The sequence below is a fragment of the Carlito syrichta genome, unplaced genomic scaffold (assembly GCF_000164805.1).
Source record: "Carlito syrichta isolate Samal-C Ts95f unplaced genomic scaffold, Tarsius_syrichta-2.0.1 Scaffold303111, whole genome shotgun sequence".
In the NCBI taxonomy this organism is placed as follows: Eukaryota; Metazoa; Chordata; class Mammalia; order Primates; family Tarsiidae; genus Carlito; species Carlito syrichta.
The window spans coordinates 1,646,390-1,656,093 of NW_007247207.1; the positions used below are offsets into that span (position 1 = coordinate 1,646,390).

The 9,704-nt window shown below is 39.0% G+C and overlaps 1 protein-coding gene across 1 annotated transcript in view; it reads left to right on the forward strand.

Annotated features, from left to right (window-relative positions):
• The first annotated feature begins 4,102 nt into the window (after positions 1–4,102).
• Positions 4,103–9,704, forward strand: part of SGPP2 (sphingosine-1-phosphate phosphatase 2) — a 109,705-nt gene continuing 104,103 nt past the window's right edge. Inside the window, exon 1 of the mRNA XM_008057709.2 lies at positions 4,103–4,244. The gene's annotated coding sequence lies outside the window, so the exon portion shown is untranslated. The remainder of the gene's footprint in view (positions 4,245–9,704) is intronic.

Below are 9,704 nucleotides of genomic sequence, written 5' to 3' on the forward strand. Positions count from 1 at the left end.
ACGCCCAGCTGATTTTTTGATTTATTGTAGAGATAAGGTCTTACTGCCCTTAGGAATAAGATCTTTTTCACTTTCTCCAAAGAAATGTAAAATAGCCAGATGTGGTAACATATGCCTATGGTCTCAACTGCTTGGGAGGCTGAGGCAAGAAGATTGTTTGAGCCTAAGAGTGTGAGGCCAACCTGGACAAATAGCAAGACCCCATCTCTAGAAAATAAAATTAATTAATTAAAATAAAAAGAAATGTACAATGTGTAGATATTATTAATTTTAATTGGAGTTATAGTAAAACGGGGTTAATTTGGGCATAATTGATATCCTTATGATATAGTCTTTTTATCACTGAACATGGTATGTCTTTCCATTTACTTAAGTCTTTTAAAATGTCTTTCAGTAGAGTCATATAATTTTCTTCATAAAGTCTTGCTAGAGTTATTCTAGGTAATTTATTTTCTGTTACTATTAAGACAGCATTTTTGGCTGGGTGTGGTGGCTCACACCTATAATCCCAATACTTTGGGAGGCCAGAGCAAGAGGATTTCTTGAGCCCAGGAGTTTGAGACTGAAGTATTCAACATAGCAAGACCTTATCTCTTCAAAATATCAGAACATTAGCCAGGTGTGGTAGTACACGCCTGTAGTCCCAGCTACTTGGGAGGCTGTGGTAGGATTGCCTAGCCCAGGACATCAAGAGTGTCGTGAGCCATGAACATGCCACTGCACTCCAACCGGAGTGACAGAGACTCCATCTAAAACATATATAAATAAAAATAAAAAATAAAATCCCACTTTATGTTTTCTACTAGTATGTTGAAATGCAATTGTTGTATTGATAAACCTTTATTAACTCTAACAAATTGCCTCTTCTTTGGAGAAGTTTGTCATGAAAACAATAAAAAACAAGGATTTTTTTTCTTCCTTTTTGCTTCCTATACTTTACTTTTCCTCCCCTACTGCACAGGCAGGGGGCCTCCAGTTTGATGTTGAGTGAAAGTGATAGCAAACACTCTTGTCTTGTTCTTGATTTTAGTGAACAATCTTAATATTTCACTGCAAAGTATTATATTTGATGTAGTTTTATTTTCCCTTTTAGAGCTAGTTTTCTAAGAGATGTTTTCATGAATTATGATTGAATTTTTTTCTGTATCTAATAAGAGGATTATACTTATGGGATCCTCTTGGGATTTTCTTTTACTGAACCAACCTTCCATTTTTGACATACAGTTTTTGTCATGATATAATCAATAGCAATATTTAGTACTTATAGCAGACATAAAAATATTACCTCATAGACTTTTTGTATTAGTGTATTTTAAAAGTATCTTCCCCTTTTAGCTTTGTGGGGTTATGTTTTTCATAGACACAGAAAAACACTGAACAACTTAGTTGTGTAATTCATCTTTATGTGTCTATGAATACTGGACATTAGTATCATAAAATTTTCTTAATGGTGCCAATATTCTTGTGTATATAAAATATTCAGTTCCTAAGGTGATAACTAAATTAGTTTCTTTTGACTAAGAATCCAAAATGCTTTTTAAAATGTAGTTTCTTTTTGCAATGTGCTTCTGTACTGATATTTGAGCTCTGAAGTATCTAGCAGTCTATGAATCCACTCTAATGTAATGGTATAACCTTGGAAAGATTTGACTCAGGAGACCCTTAGCTGTATCCTTCCTCAGAGCAGACAGTTTTATAGTGTCTTAACATTCAGACCACAAGCTTGGCAGGAGTCAATAGATCAGTCAGACTGGAGCCTGACTGAGCAAATCTGAAATCAGAATGACCAAATATTGAATCACAACATTATACTAAGAAACACCTCAGAAGGAATTGTTACATGTGCTTGTAGTGACCTTTGTAAAATAATCACTCTTGAAAATAACATTTTTAGTAGTTTCTCCCCTAAAAAAACTATCACAATCTTAAAATCTTATTACCAGAATGGTGACTGTCTTGTGAAGTGGAAGTACTCCATCATGAAATGAGAGTATACTTGGCTTTGCCCTGTAAATCATATACATTTTTAAAATTTCAGCTTATTTCTGAAGAAAAGGATTTATAAGGAGCCATCATAGAGAGGAGTAATGGTGACTTTCTTTTCTGCTGCTCTTTCCTGCCACTTTTTTTTCTCTCTGTAGTTCCTTTGGAGATCTTTGTTATGCCAAGAGCAAGTATTGTTGTAGTTTGATTTCCAGTTTTTTGTTTAGTTTTGTTTTTAGCCATTGATTTTGGGTGCTGTTGACTTAGGTTGTGTGCTATAAGGATGTTGGTTGTAGTGAGCCCTTCATGGCTGCCCAGACCCCTGGCAGAGGTCTGTGTGTTCTGTATCTGTGCTGTATTTTGGGGGAAGCAGTGTCATGGGCTAATATGGTACTTGGCTTAACATCCAAGTCATGCTACCTTGGGCATATCACATAATCTCTACTGCCTTAGTTTCCTTATCTGGAAAGTTGGGGAGAGTTGGGGAATAATCATATATGTCTCGTAGAGTTCTGAGATATAGATAAGATCATCAGTGGGAGTGCTAAACACATGGTCTCTGGCATCAAGTAAGCCCTCAAGTTATTTTTACTATTGTCTCTATCATCCTACCACCACCAATGCTACTGCTACATCTACTTGAGTTCTCCTGCTACTACTAATGCCACTTCTACTTTTTTTTTTTTTTTAATTTGGGGTTTTTACTCTAGACTAGGCATGGGAAAAAGAATACAATGGGCTTTGAAGAATGTAAAGGATTTGGATTACCTGAAGAGTTTTGGGGAATGTTCCAGAAGGAGGGACTCACAGAGTAAAGTGCCAGTGGTGGGAATAAATATGCCATGTGAAGGGAACATTTGGAAACCCAGACTGAAAAGAATGGAGAAAAGAGTGGAAATCAAGTTGATCAAGTGTCTGCTCAATCTGCTCTTGAATGCTAGGTAGAGGATCTGAGAATGCTTAGTCCTATGAGAACTAGTCCTTGTTCATTTTAAACAGGGGGATGACACGAATGAAGAATGTAAGTGATGAGAAGAGTTAATTTGGGGGTTAAGTACAGTATAAACTGAAATGGTGAGAGATGAGAGGTATGGAAGCCAGAGAAGGCAGTGACTGAAAGTTGTTTCTTGGGTTCAGCAATAGCTGGAGATTGAGAGGCAGGGGTGAGTCAGAGACACCCAAGACTAAACAAACAAAGAAAGCCAAGAAAAACTTTTTTTCCCTCTTATTGCACAAGCAGTATTGTTTACTGTAGAAATTATAGTCAAAAGTATTAAATTAAACAGTCAATCTCAGTATCCAGAATGCCCAGAGATAATCACTGTTGCTGACTGGAGGTATAGCTTTCTAGACACCTTTTCTATGAATATGTTATAGCCATCTTTAACAAAAATACTGTTTTCCAACCTAATTTTTAAATAACACATGTTGATCTTTGTTCCATATCAATAAGCATTCATGAACAATAATATGTATTTCATTTTCTATCTATTATTTTTCATGATTTGTCTTTGCCAGCCAATTAAGAGCTTTTCTATTTTTTGCTAATATAAACACTGTCATAAGTATTTGTGTGCATATCCTTATTGATTTTATTGAGACATTTTGAATGGATTGACAGGACATGGAGATGGATGCCTTATCTGTCCTTCGTATCCAAAGATAACTCAATGTTTTGAGCCTGGAGGATTTGGGGAACGATAGTGACATTATTGACACAATATGGAAAAAGGACTATGATATGAACTCAATAGATAAGTTAAGAATTTTTTGGCTATTGGTAATGGCAAACCCTGTTAACAGTTGCTTGAGATTTTTATTTTCTTGATGAACCAAGAGGTTTAGAGGTTGGTAGAGGCTGACATTTGTTCAGCCACCCCACAGTGTCATCAAGAACTCATGCTGCTGCTTTCTTTCTGCTCCTCCATCTTTTGCTTGTTGACTTGTTGCCTTACAATGCTAAGATAGCCGCTGTTGTTCCTGGCATCAGAACCATGTTCACATTAGGAACCAGGTGGAAGTAGTGACAGCTACCTATATCCTTTTTATAAAGAAAACAAAAGCATATTCAAAAGAACTCTCCCCCAACCCCAGCAACTTCCCTACATCTCACTGACAGGACTGGATCTCATGACCACCATAATTGCAAAGGCACTTGGGAAAAGAAAAAGTAAAATTGTCCAGATTGACTTGCCCAATTGCCTGAGGTTTGACCTTGGTTTGGGTTCTGCTAAAAGCCAAAAAGGGGTGAGTAGTATCTAGTAGGCAATTGGTGGTGTCTGTATGCTATATGTTGTGAGAAACTGAGCTACTGGCACATTCAGGAGGTATTGCAATAGGGTGCAAGGAATCCTGATATCCAGGCCCAAGTCTTCCCCATAATAGAGAAGACTGGAGTGACATCACATAACCATAGAGAAAACCAAGGTTGATAAATCAGACACGTAAGACAAAGTTAGCTAAGAGATTTGAAGGCGCAAACCCTTTGGTTATGCGACGTCACTCTAATCTTCTCTTTTATTGTGAAGGCGTGGCCTTGGATACCAGGGTTCCATGCTGCCTCTGTGTGTTCCTATTGTTGGTGGCATTTATATACTGCAGTATTTGATGTTATGCTCACACTGCAGAGCTAGACTCGGAAAAACATGTTGTTTCTCCATGCAGAAATCTCATATTCACAAATTTATAAGTTGTGAACAGCCTGGTGACACGACAAGGGACTGTGTTCCCCTGATGGCACATTTCTGAAGCACAGCATGCTCAAAATTTTATCTTCCCATTTTACATGCTTTTGCAGACAGCATAATATGGAACCGGTCAGACTCCTAATTATGACAGCGGTCCAAAGCCAGAATCCAATCATCCAGTTGACAAAAAACTTGGTGCAGGAAACAGTGACCAGCTATTTCCCCGTCTCCAGTGAGCAGCGAGTAAGAGGAAATGGGTTTAAGCTGCATGAGGGATTTGGGTTATTTATGGCAGAATTTCCTGACCATGAAGCTTGCTCAGCATTAAGACTAAGTTGTAGAGAGAGGTCGTAGAATTCCATCTGTGGAGACCTTGAAAACATGTTCTTGCTTGTGAGATTGCTATAGACACTGCCTTCCAACTGTGCTCTCTGTCTTTTCTCTCTCCTTTCCACCCATCTGGTCCTTGTAACCAAGTGAACCTTCTCCAAAAGACTAGGGAGAGGGAGACTGCACTGCAGAGAGGGAAGAGGGTTCCCGGTTGGCCAGCCAGAATATCATCCGCCTTTCGATACTTCGATTGTAGGCTTTGGCATTCTGGGTGAGGACACACAAACATGGATTCACTTAGTTAACCTGGTACTGAAAAGCCCTTCTGGGCCAGGTGGAAAACAAATCCAGTGAGGTTTACAATGCTGATAAACGTAGAGAACACATGTCCTGTCCTTGAGTACGCAGCCCCTACTCACATCAGCCAGCTCCTACCATAAGTCCTGTGGGCATGCACACTGTTGCCAAATGGATTTTTAGGAGGGATATGAAATCTGGGGAGTTTTAAAATGCTGGCAACTGATTTTTTTTTAAGTCAATTATGTGTGTGCCAAAGTGACTGTTGCTCTGTGGGTCATAACTCTGTGCAGGCTGCTCCTTGGTGACCTCTGATCTATGAGGTCTTGGCTCCTTGGCCCGTTGGCAAGCCCAGATATGAACATGAGGTGGCAGAATCCCTGTTTTGAACTGGAAAACCTCTGTGTTTACATGTATGAGTTGAATTGGCATTTTGCATATAAAATAATCAAATATTATTAATTTCATATGTTTCAATTTAAAAGTAGTCATCCTCGTGAGAAAAATAAGAATATACAATACAGACTTTGTTCTCTCCTGAAGCACCGAAAAAACGTTTGCCTCCTCTGAGATGAGGAAAGCACTCACTTATTGTTCCAGCCCCCCACTTTATTTGCTAGCAAGCCACGCCTGGCAGATAGAGATGACATCAGTGATTGCCTGAATAACATCTATCTTCTCGTTTGCTCCAGGCAGCTTAAAGAGTCTGCCCTTCCCAGGACTAATGGCTTTAATTAACAACATGAAGCTCTTCTAACAGCAGCATAGGCATTTGTGGAAATTTCCCAAAAATCATCCCTCTCTTCTTTCCTCTTTCCATCCTTCACTTGGCTGTAGGCTGTCATTTTCCACAAATAGCATTAGTTTGAAATCAACTGGGCATAGCTGAGGCTGAAACAATTGTTATTTGCAGGCAGGCAGACAGATTCCTTCTCCAAAGGCAGAAAGATCAGTTTCATCCAGGCTCTGCAACTACAGTGATTCAGGTGAAAATCAAATTACTTACTGATGGTGCATCCTCTTAAACAAAAAAGTGCGTCAGGGGAAATGAAGCTGGCAGGACTCTTGATAGGACCCTAAAGAGAAGAGGTTCTACCTCAGATGCCATGTCTCCTCTGGCATCTGGAGGGGGCAGTGTCAAGCTTTTGTCATGTCTGTGGAGAAAGACAGACTACAGAAGAACCTCACTTTTCTCTCTGGCTTTCCCATGCATCCTAAAACTCAAACTCTGATAAAAGCATTTCTCCAGTTCCAAGAGCTCTCTGGATGAATAGGGCTATACTTTTTTTCCTTCATTTCTTTTTTAGCTATTTAATGTTTACTCCATATTGATTTATAAATATCAACCTCTTTGTGAATTTTATTCATGATACAGAAAATATATTTTGACCAAATGCATAATGCATTCTTATTCTTATTTTCTTAATTAATTAGAATTCCAACACCCCCTTCCCCCATTTCTTTGCTTTCAGTGAAATGTATCATAAATACTACACTAAGGAGAAGGGAGAAGAAAAGAAAAAAAAAAGCTGTAATCAAAGACTTAAAAAACAAAACTCGTCACTAAAACAAAACTTTCCAGAAACAATTTTCAAAGTACCTATGAAATCAATCACCTGGGGGATATTTGAAAGGAAAAAAGTGCCCAATAAAATGATTAGCTTATTTTCTTCATATGACTTTAAGAAAAACAGGTAGAATCTATTCCTCACTCCACTGATGGTGATTACTGTGAAAGTCGTATTAATCATTTAGAAAACATGTGACCACACATAACACGCTCCAGCTACCTCTTTGTCTCGTCTAATAAATGTGTAAAGAATTATTTTGATGTGCTCAAGAAGCCTAAACCCTACGCATCCTGTAAAGGTGACTGAGAAATTGCAGAACAGATGTCTGAATGGCTGATGTGCTGAGCCTGGGCTGTCTTGCTAGCCACGCCATCTCTAGAAGCAGCTGTCCCTCTCTCATCCAAAGAGGCAGAATCCAAGACCTGCTATGCATTCTCCTGACCACAGTCTCTAAGCAGATTTGTGGCTCAGTTTGTAAATTGTTAGCATTAAAAGGGCAGGGTATGGTGGCTGACTTGTGATCCCAGTACTTTGGGAGGCCAAGGCAGAAAGATTGCCTGAGTCCAGGAGTTCAAGACCAGCCTGGGTAACATCTCTACAAAAAAATTAGCCAGGCATGGTAGTACATGCCTGTAGTCCCAACTATTTGGGAGTTTGAGGCTGAAGGATCACCTGAGCCCAGGAGGTTGAGGCTGCAGTGAGCCATGGTTATGCCCCTGAACTTCAGCCTGGACAACCGAGTGAGACCCCTGACTCAAAAAAATAAAAGTTATTAAAAGTAAAGGAAGGTAAATATCAAAACTTAATGAAAGGAACAAAGAGGAGGGAAAAGCTAATGTGTACATTAAAAAATACATTTTCATGTTCATGTTCACTGAGCATGGTAGCAGAGATATGTGGGAACCCATTGCCTAGCAGTTGTTTAATGTCTGATGAGGTGGAATAATCACTGTTATTATCATCAACAACTTCTGTGTGCTCAGCACTTTCTAAATGTCAGGCACTGTCTAATGCTTCACATGCATCAACACATTTAATTTGCCCAGCTCTGTAGAGTAGATACAGTTGACCTTTGAACAACACAGATTTGAACTGTGAGGCTCCGCTTAGACATGGATTTTCTTCTATCTCTGCCATCCCTGAGACAGCAAGACTAACCCCTCCTCTTCCTCTTCCTCCTCATCCTACTCAACATGAAAATGATGAGGATAAAGGCTTTTGTGGTGATCCACTTCCACTTAATGAATAGTAAATGTATTTTCTCTTTCTCAGACTTCTGCAATAACATTTTCTTTTCTCTAGCTCTCTTTATTGTAAGAATACAGTATATAATATATATAACATACAAAATATGTGTGGATCGACTGTTTATGTTATTGGTAAGGCTTCAGTCAATAATAAGCCATTCGTAGTTAAGTTTCTGGGGGAGTCAAAAGTTATACATGGATTTTCCACTGCACAGGGTCAATTCCCCTGATCCCAGTGTGTTTTAAGGGTCAACTGTATTTTGTTTTCTACAGTTGAGGAAACTGAGATACAGAGAGACTACCTTATCCAAGGCCACATAGCCAGTAGAAGGTAGAGCAAGGATTGAAACCCAGATTCTTTTTTTTTGAGTCAGAGTCTCACTCTGTCACCTAGACTGGAGTGCTGTGGCATGCTCATGACCACTGCAGCCTAGAATTGCTAGGCTCAGGCGATCCTTCCACCTCAACCTTCCAAGTAGCTGGAACTACAGGCATGCATCAACACACCTGGCTATTTTTAAAATTTATTGTAGAGATGAGGTCCCACCAAGTTGCCCAGACTGGTCTCTAACCCCTGAGACCAGGCAATTCTCTCCCCTCTGCCTCCCAAATTGCTGGGATTACAGAAGTGAACCATTTCAACTGGAGAAACCCAGGTGCTTAACTATGGTGCTGACTTGCCTCTTTTGATAAGAGTGCTAGAGAACATTTGGTTTATTTCCAAAAACATAGATGCCTTTTGTGATCCTTTTTGTTGTTGTTAACAATGACCACCTAATTTTCATCTGTATCAAGGAGGTTCTTTTGAAACCTTCAGAAATGATACCATACTTCATGCCTTTTTTTGCTAATGCAAATCAGAAAATTTTCTCTTTAACCTGTCAGCATCTAAAGATAAAGAGAGAAGAACCTGGTGACTTTTATCTGTCTCAAAAAGGTAAGGGAAAATATACCCCAGCTGGTTCTTTTTTTTTTTTTTTTTTTGAAAGTTTAAGAGGGTCTTTATTTTTTTTTTTTTTCATTAATCAGTATTTTTTATTATGGTTTTGTGGGGTACTGTTAAGGGTTAGGTGTACAATGACGTTTCATTCAGGCACCCTGTAGATAAGACGTGTTTTCCCATCCCCCGACAGATATTTGCTACTGTTAATCCCATCCCCCTCCCCCCCCATAGTTTCCCAGTACCATCAGTCATTTTCTTATAGTATTGCGTTGGATGTTCAAGGTCCATTATATGAGTGAGAACATGTGATATTCAGATTTTTGTTTTTGTGAGAGGTCACTCAATATTATAGACTCTAGCTCCATCCAGGTTGCAGCGAAATTCATGATTTTGTTCTTTTTTATGACTGCGTAGTATTCCATCGTGTATATGTACCACATTTTTTTAATCCAGTCCTCTTTTGATGGGCAGCATGGTTGTTTCCAGGTTCTTGCTATTGTGAACAATGCTGCGATAAACATACGTGTGCAGGTATCTTTTTTATAGAGTGATTTGTGTTCTTCAGGGATATATTCCCAGTAGGGGGATTGCAGGGTCATATGGAGGGTCAAATTTTACAGCTTTTAGGAATCACCACACTGCTTTC